We start from the raw sequence: 9,255 nt of genomic DNA on the forward strand, positions 1-9,255 counted from the left end.
AGTCTTCATTAGCAGGAGGTTACTACCCAGGGAACGTAGGTGGAGTGCCATAGAACGCGAAGCGTTTGCTGTGGTCTGGGCCCTGAAGAAGCTAAGACCCTACTTGTTTGGATCACTTCCAAGTTCAGACCGACCACAGGCCCCTCAGATGGTTAATGCAGATGAGGGGTGAGAATCCAAAACTGTTGAGGTGTCCATTTCCCTACAGGGGATAGACTTTACGGTGGAACATCGTCCTGGTACAGAGCACGCCAATGCTGATGGTCTGTCCAGGTTCTTCCGCCTTAGTGATGAGAACTCCCATGAGGTTGGGTAGTTGCTCCCCACTTTTAGCTGGGGGGGACACGTGTTAGACTTTTCATCCTTGGAGTGGTCTCCCTTAACTTTTTGCCTCTGTTCCCCAGGTTGTTGATGTGTGCTGGACTCTGATTTTACTGTTTTTGTTACTCTGTGCACATTACCACTGCTAACCATTGCTAAAGTGCAAGTGCTCCTGTTTAAAATGTGTACGTAATTGGTTCTCCATGATTGGCATATTTGTTTTACTGTTAAGTCCCTAGTAAAGTGCACTAGAGGTGCCCAGGGCCTGTAAATCAAATGTTACTAGTGGGCCTGCAGCACTAGTTGTGCCACCCACACAAGTAACCCTGTAATCATGTCTCAGACCTGCCACTGCAGTGTCTGTAAGTGTATTTTTGCACTGTAAATTCGACTTGGCAAGTGTACCCACTTGCCAGGCCTAAACCTTCCCTTTTCTTACATGTAAGGCACCCCTAAGGTAGGCCCTAGGTAGCCCCAAGGGCAGGGTACAGTGTATGGATAAGGTAGGACATATAGTAATGTGGTTTATATGTCCTGACAGTGAAATACTGCCAATTTCGTTTTTCACTGTTGCAAGGCCTGTCTCTCTCATAGGATAATATGGGGGCTACCTTTAAATATGATTAAAGTGTAGATTCCCCTAGAGAGTAGATGGGCATGTGGAGTTTGGGGTCCCTGAACTCACAATTTAAAAATACATCTTTTAGTAAAGTTGATTTTGAGATTGTGCGTTTGAAAATGCCACTTTTAGAAAGTGAGCATTTTCTTGCTTAAACCATTCTGTGACTCTGCCTTGTTTGTGGATTCCCTGTCTGGGTCAGTTTGACAGTTGGGTTGTTTTTCACCTCACACCAGACAGTGACACAAAGGGAGCTGGGGTGTAACCTGCATTTCCTGATTAGCCATCTCTGCTAGGAGGGAGGGGTGGAGTGGTCACTCTCATCTGAAAGGACTGTGCCTGCCTCTGACAATGCCGGCTCCAACCCCCTGGTGTGTGTCTGAGGCCTTGCCTGGGCAAGGCAGGATTTCACAAGTAGGTGTGAGTCCCCTTTGAAGAAAGGTGACTTCAAAGTCTAAAATGGGTATAAGAAGGGCATCCAAATCTACAGACTTTAGAAACACTTCTGGAAACAAGAGGAACCTCTGCCTGGAGAAGAGCTGATAGCTGAGGAAGAAGTGCTGCCCTGCCTGTGACTGTGCTTTGTGGAGCTTTCCTGCAGTGCTGCTTCTGCCAGAGTAAGAGGGCAAAGACTGGACTTTGTGTGCCTTCCATCTTGTGAAGAAATCTCCAAGGGCTTGAGATAGAGCTTGCCTCCTGTTGTTTGAAGTCTAAGGGGCAGCAAAGACTTCTCTCTGCCAGCACCTGGAGTCTCTGGAGAGACTCCTGCCCGACAAGTGGTGCCCTATCCAGTCCCTGGGCCCTTGAAAGAAAAGCTGGTGGAAATCCAAGGAAATCGACTTCGGACGACTCCGGACCGACGCAGCTGCTGAATCCCGTGACGCCGCCTGCACCTGACGCCGTGACCTTCGCTGGAAGGCGACGCTCTTCGCAGGCCACATGCCGCTGCAGCCCCGCTGATGTCCGCGACTCCGTGGAAGTCGCTGCACCACGTCGTGACAGACGCCGCTCGAAGTGCACTGATTCAACGTTTCGCACAGACGCCGCGATCCCCGACTTCGCGCATCGGCTTGTTTTCACTCTTCACCAAAGGTACTGTACTTGCCGGTCTACACGACTCCGTGTCCGGCGCCGCTGGTGTCGGCTTGTTGGGAACGACTCCGTCACAACGCCGTGTTAACATCTCATCGAAGCATTTTTGTTTCTAAGCTCTATTTTTGAGTTTAATCTCTAAAAATTCATAACTTGACTTGTGTATGTCGGATTTTTGTCGTTTTGGTCTTGTTTTGTTTAGATAAATATTTCCTATTTTTGTAAACTGGTGTTGTGTCATTTTGTAGTGTTTTCATTAAGTTACTGTGTGTGTTGGTACAAATACTTTACACCTAGCGCTCTGAAGTTAAGCCTACTGCTCTGCCAAGCTACCAAGGGGGTAAGCAGGGGTTAGCTGAGGGTGATTCTCTTTTACCCTGACTAGAGTGAGGGTCCTTGCTTGAACAGGGGGTAACCTGACTGTCAAACAAAGACCCCATTTCTAACAAACGCCTTCTCTATTTAAACTCATTTTCTCTAACTCGCCCTTTTCCACCTCTCCTTTTATACATCTCTGTTCCTCTCCTCTCTCTCTAAATCTTTCGCAATCTCTCCTAAGTATCTCTCAGTTTACCTCAATCTCGCTCTCTCTCTCTCTCACTCTCTCTTTTTCTCTCTTTCACTCACACAAACACTCACACACACACACAAACACAATCTAACTCTATACCATTCTCACCTCAATTTCTCTACCTCACCTCAGTCTGCCTACTTCACCTATTTTCTTTTCTTCTCTTCTCTCTTTCTAAAGTTTTAAAATGTCTTCTGTCCCCACATGCTCTGTGATGAAAATGTTTTTAACGTGCTCAGGTAAAGGAATGATGCATAGATGGGAAACATTCAAATTTGTGGGCATTTTGACGAGTTTTAGGAATTTTTGTGGGCTGTTCGAACATTCAACCGTTTGCCTTTCTAGGTCTTGTATACAGGACAGCACATGCACTGTCTGCTGCATGACATTTTGTTACCTTAAGGTGGCCTTAGAGCCAGCCCATTACTGACCATTGGTTGTCTTGAGTGTCATTCTCATTTATTTGCTTCTTATTCATCAGCTATGTCGGTTTTACTTCATCTTCTAGTGTTTATCCCACCCCTGGAGCATGAAAGATTTACTGTACCCATCTCCTGCTCACTTTTTCAGTTGTTACTTTTTCCTAGTTGTTTAACGCTCTACAAAAGTGCAGATGTGTTCTCACCCTTGTGCTTTAACCCAACCAACTCAACAATGTTGTCTTTCGCCTTTTGGATACCCTGACACATGCCTTCTTCTTTTGCTTCAACCTCCCACCAATGACCCTTTGTTGCTTCTGCCCCTCACTTCGCACGTTGATTCTGTCCTCCTACCCATGCGCCAATGGTACTTCTACCCCTACTGTGTTGCTTCTCTCCATGTTGCTTCCCCCTTGCTGCTCCACCTCCCCTTTAATTAAAAAAATAATGCTTTCACACTTTGTTTTAGATTTCTTTTGCACAACGCTTGTGCTGTGCTTGTGAAATCACTTGTAAACCAAAAAAGCTTAAAACGGGCTTAGAGCCTGCCCTTTCCATTACTTATCATTGGTTGGCTACAATGTCACTCTTGTTTCCTTGCTTCTTAGTATTCAGCGTCTCCTGTGCACCTCCTGCTTCCTCCTGGGCCTTCAAGTGTTTATCCTTCCATGGACCATGACCCAAGAAAAGTTTCCTGTCTGCAGTCAATGTCCTTCCACTGACAGCAGTCGTGTGCAGGTACTTTTTTACATTTGCTTCATGCACTGTTATGACAGTGCATGTGTCTGCAGTCCGTCCATCCTTTATGGCTGGCTGTGTTTTTTTGCTCACTCTGGTCCACCTCACTCACCCCTCCCTTAAAGTACTTGCCCACCATTTGTGCTCTTTTCTTTATTATTTATGCAGTGTTATATAGCTCCAACTTGACCCAAAGGTAATGGAGCATACTTACAGGAGCACCAATTACGTTACACAAGGTCAGAATCATTTTTTGAGGTGTTGGAAGATTAGGGGCCTAATTTAGAGTTTGGCAGAAGGGTTACTCTGTCCAACGGTGATGGATATCCCATCCACCTAAATATAAGCCCCAAAGGATATGATGGGATTTGTATTTCGGTAGACGGGATATCTGTCACCGTTGTGAAGGAGTAACCTCTACGCCAAACTCTGAACCAGGCTGTATGTGATTTGTTCAGATTCACAGGATGTTGAACCGAGACTCGAAGATGGCATCCCCATTGTTGCCCCCCTTTGACTGTAACTCTATCTCCTCTTGTGTCAACCTCTCTCCCTCATGTTGTTTGCCCCTTCAACCTTCCATTATGTTGCAGCCTACTCCTGTAAAAAAGCTTTGACAAAATCATTAGGTTTTGCCTATGCAAGATCTATTGGCTTTTTCAATGTTTATGTAGACAGGTTGCACAACAGCATGGGCTACTATGTAATATGACTCCAAGTAAAGAGAAAAAGTGCTATGTTGTGGCCAGCACTGACCACATCATACCACTTTTTTTTTCTTTACTTTAAGCCATACTGCACAACAGCCCACGGTCCTGAGCTACATGTGTTAATAAACATTGATTTTAGATCTTACATCCGTGAAAACTATTGGCTTTTCCAATGCTTGTTCTGTTCTGTTATTGGTCCATCCCAGATCGGTAACAAAAAGAAAAAAAGCAGGCTCGTCATTTTGTCGTCACACACTTGTATGTTGAGTGCACGTCAAAAGCTTCTTTTTACATTCTTTTATTCTTTAGGCATGCAGCACATTATTAGTGATGCTGTACGGCATGGCTAGACCCAAAGGCAAAGCCAATAGGTCCTATAGACGTATCGATTTGCCAATACTTGTTAGACTGAGAGAGCACAATGATTAAAAAATTGAAGTCTAAATTTTCCAGCATTTGCTCTTCACACTTTTTCCATATAGTAAACTCACTATCTGAGTTTAAAGCCAGGTGTAACCGCACAAGTTCAAATGCAGCTATTTTTCAAAGAATAATTTTCAGCCCTCTCACCTTCTAGATTTGTTTTCCCTCTTCGTACCGCCATCAGTCCTGACTGCCTGCCCGGCCTCCCTTCCTTTTCTCAGTTATCAGGTGTCCTTGCGCAGGGAAGCGGTTTGCTGCGTTCTGCAGCCTTGCATTCAGGAGGGCTAATTACCTGCAATAATCACATCGCTTCCGTGGAGAGGAATCAAGGGCAGCTCAGTCCCCACTCGGAGCTTATTACTTTCTCGCCTCCGGTGTTTTCAGCATGCGCCACACCTCCCTTCCTTGGTGTACGTATTACCGAGCCTCAGTTGGAGATCTGGCACAGCATCCCGGGCCCATTCTGAAACAGAAGCAGGCTCGCGTCCACGCACTGTCAGGTTGAATATAAATGTCCAAATATTTGTTCAGCCTGTAATATCAGCAACCAGGCCTTTTTTAAGTGCTCATAGTTTTGGCTGAATAGGAAACTCAGGTTATGGACGATAACATTGTTAGTTTAGACAGCAGGCCCCGCTTCCATTACCTTCTTCAACCCGTCCATAACAGAGAGAGTGAGAGATGTGTAATGTACACTGATTGTAAATGTCTGAAATCTGAAACTGAATAAAAAGATTGAAGTAAAAAAACACAGAGCCAAAGATGTGTGTGTGTGTGTCTGTCAGTGCTTAATTTGAAAAATTAAAATGTGCCGGTGTCCAAAGCTTTTCTCTGACACACGTGGCTGCTGCCATTAAATGTGCAAGCACATTCTGAGGCAGCATAATTCTGAAGACATCTTGGGCCTCTTTAATCCATTTACAGTCACTCCCCTGCCCCTTCAGCTCACTCTTGCAGCTTTCCAATTTCTCCCTTTTTGAAGTTTTTCGTTTTTCTCTTCCCCTCTCTTTCCCATATAAGGCTTGCAGTAAATGTTTGAGGCAAAAAAATAAGTGCTGGCACTCAAAAATAGGTGCCGGTGCCCAGCACGGGAGCCACCAGCTCAAATTAAGCAATTGTGATTGTGTGTGTGTGTGTGTGTGTGCTAGGCTGGTTTTATCGCTGGTGGCCCCAAGTGCAACAATCTTTTTTAATGTTCCCCACCCCATAAAACCTCCTTCTCCAGGGACTGTCTCTCTACCACCCTCCAACAGTGTCCCTCACCTCCCCATAGCCTCTCTTGTTTAATAGCACTACCTACACCAATGTAAAATGTCTACGTGCTCACATGAGTAAATCAGTTTATAGGAAGTGTTACACAAGGTTTACACAATGAAGGGATCACGTCACCCATACTAGAAGCCAGTATATTTTATGAGTGTTTGGTCTGGAGAAGCACAATCTCAGCATTTTAAATGCACCACAGTGGTGGTTTACTAATAAGAATTTATTTCTACCCTAATGAACCTTTTTTAACAACATTAGGCAAAATTAAGACTGGGCAAAATTTTATAACATGCAGTATGCATGTAGCTCTCTAATGACATTTCATAAGTGTCTGTGATACATTAGGATTCTAACTTATGAACAGCAAGTAACAAAAAGGATCTCTGTGGCAATAGCGGTAACATTGAGCTATACACATAAAATACAGTTTTGTGATCTGCATGGTACACGTTCTTTAAAGCTGGTATATTAACCATCTGAGTTACTTTATGATGAGTCAGAACTGCAACTAGGCAAAAGTCCAACCTTTCTCCAGCAGGAACATTAATCACCAGAGTTATCTTGACATATTTATTGTTGCCTGCTGGACACACAATGAACTCTGCAGCAGGTTCTTTTAAACCCATATGTTCTTTCTATTATTTCCAAACAAAGGGTTCACCTGCCTCTGGGGTCAGCTCCAGGTGCGGTTGCACCAGTTGCACCACCATAAAGCAGGCCACCTGTGTGTGTGTGTGTGTGTGTGGGTGTGAACATTCACTGGTTGGTGGGCTTGTCACCATATATGTGTGTGTCAGACCATGTGTGTGTGTTTTGTATGTATATGTGTTGGAAATGGCCCATTCTGCAGGGTTATCCCAAAACATTTTTGCTTATGACCTCTTGCTTTTGATCCTGTGCTGAATTTAATTTTTGCTGGCTTTAGGATTCTGGGCACTTTACTTCTCCTGGCAGGTACTAAAGTGCAAGTGCTCTCTGTATAAATGGTATTGGTGACTGGTTTATCCATTATTGGCGTATCTGATTTACCAGTAAGTCCCTAGTAGAGTGTATCAAGTGTGCACAGGACCTGTAAATCAAATGCTACTAGTGGGCCTACAGCACTGACTGTGCCACCAACATAGGTAGCCCTGAAAACATGCCTCAAGCCTTCCATTGCACTGTCTGTGTGTGCAGTTTTAAACTGCCATTTTGACCTGGCAAGTGCACCCACTTACCAGGCACAAACCTTCCCTTTTACTACATGTAAGTCACCTCTAGGGTAGGTCCAAGGCAGCTCCATGGGCCGGGTGCAGCATATTTAGAAGGTTGGACACGTACTGGTGTGTTTTACATGTCCTGATAGTGAAATACTGCTAAATTTGTTTTTCACTATTGCAAGGGCTACCTCCCCCCACAGGGTAACCTGAGGATTTCCTTGAAATATCTTTTAAGTGTAATTTTCCATTGGGAGCAGATAAAGATATGAAGATTAGGGTCTGCGAACTCACAATTTAGAAATACACCTTTTGGTGCTGTTGGTTTTTGAATTGTAAGTCACTTTTAAAAAGTGCATATTACAAACCACACAGGGTGAAGCAGTAATGTAACCGAAGAAACTGGGTTAATAATAGTGCCAAACAACAACGATCCACCCGGTAACAATTATTTTCATTAATCATACATTTCAGATAACCGAAACATTTGTTGCTCAAAGACAATATAATGAACAGCATTGGCATAAATAACATTCCCAATATCTTCTTTATTATTACTTCTGTACACAATATATTTTCAATATTTACACAAAAACCATCAAAGAACCTCCCCTCATATATACAAACAAAGAAGGAAAAATAAAGGTGCCAAAAGAAAAAAGTGCTCATGATTTAGAATCACCCCAATATCCATTATCATTCACAGTTATAAAATATAGCCTGTTGGTAAACAATTCTTGTCAATGAATCAACCCTAATCACATCTGGGTACATCTCCTCATTTTAGGCCTTCATGTAATTTCCAATAAAGGAAAAAACAAAACCAATCCAGGCCCACAAAATTATCCAGTCGACGTTTCGACCCACTGGTAACTCTAGGTCCAATTCCAGGCTCCCACACGGGTCTTCCTCAGGACTGAGAGGTAGGAAACATCTAAATAATTCCACAAAATCAAACACAAAATAAATTAATATTTTATAACCCAATCTCCAATAAATCCATTATGTTCCATGCTGCCATATACTCCTAACAATACTCACCTCCAACTTGCTCAACCTCCAAATATACACATCTTCTGTACTCAATCTTCCGCCATATCATCTACAGTACTCAGATCTAGGAGAGATAAAGATAACCTTAACCCATCCTTCCATCCTTCACCTCCAACATGGTCAAAAATAACACTATTGGCCAAGCTCTTGCCCAAATCTTATTCGTAATCCTTATTATTATTCATTTCTCTGGATACTCTTTCCAGCCGATCCAATAGAAATCTGTTTCTGCCCAAACGTTAAATGGGGCCCTTCAACACAAATATATACAAAAGGCGTTTTTTATAAATTGTCCTTCTATTAACAACCACATCGTTTTTCAAAAACTCTGCCTAAAGAACATATCACACCTATAGGCCATATCTAATTTAAAACAAACAGCTGTAACAGCAACTAAATACCAAGTCTTGTTCCCTATTGGCAAGTTGTAATCGACTGGCTCCCAGTATACCTGTAAAATCAAGGACAGCGGCACACGTCTCGCGTCTTCTGTTTTCCAAGTAAAAAGAAACCCGAGCCAAGCCGGCATTTAAATAACGTCCTGCTGCCTCTCGGCGTATGACGCGCAGAACTATGCGAGGAATGCGAACGTCACAGCGCTCCTTCCCGCAGTATAATTAGTCTACTCAACCCGATAGTGCTAATATTCGGGCATGGTGGGCTCGTCCCAAACAAGCCAATTTGCTACAAAATAGCAAAAAGAATGACACTTTTACCATAATGGTTACATATTGATTCCTTACAAAACGGTGCACCGTGAGAAATCACGGAAACCTCGTATATCAAACTTTAATTACATTGCAAATATACAGCGATCTTATTTTTCCTAGAATTTAGGGCATGGCCT

The 9,255-nt window shown here is 43.4% G+C and overlaps 1 long non-coding RNA gene across 1 annotated transcript; it reads right to left on the reverse strand.

The window, feature by feature from the left end:
• Positions 1-7,898: 7,898 nt before the first annotated feature.
• Positions 7,899-8,901, reverse strand: LOC138302194 (uncharacterized). Its single transcript, XR_011205329.1, has 3 exons — positions 8,860-8,901; positions 8,397-8,472; positions 7,899-8,289 (listed from the first exon to the last, which is right to left on the reverse strand). It is a non-coding gene; the product is annotated as an uncharacterized lncRNA (long non-coding RNA).
• Positions 8,902-9,255: the final 354 nt, after the last annotated feature.

This window comes from Pleurodeles waltl, chromosome 6, assembly GCF_031143425.1.
Source record: "Pleurodeles waltl isolate 20211129_DDA chromosome 6, aPleWal1.hap1.20221129, whole genome shotgun sequence".
NCBI classification, from domain to species: domain Eukaryota; kingdom Metazoa; phylum Chordata; class Amphibia; order Caudata; family Salamandridae; genus Pleurodeles; species Pleurodeles waltl.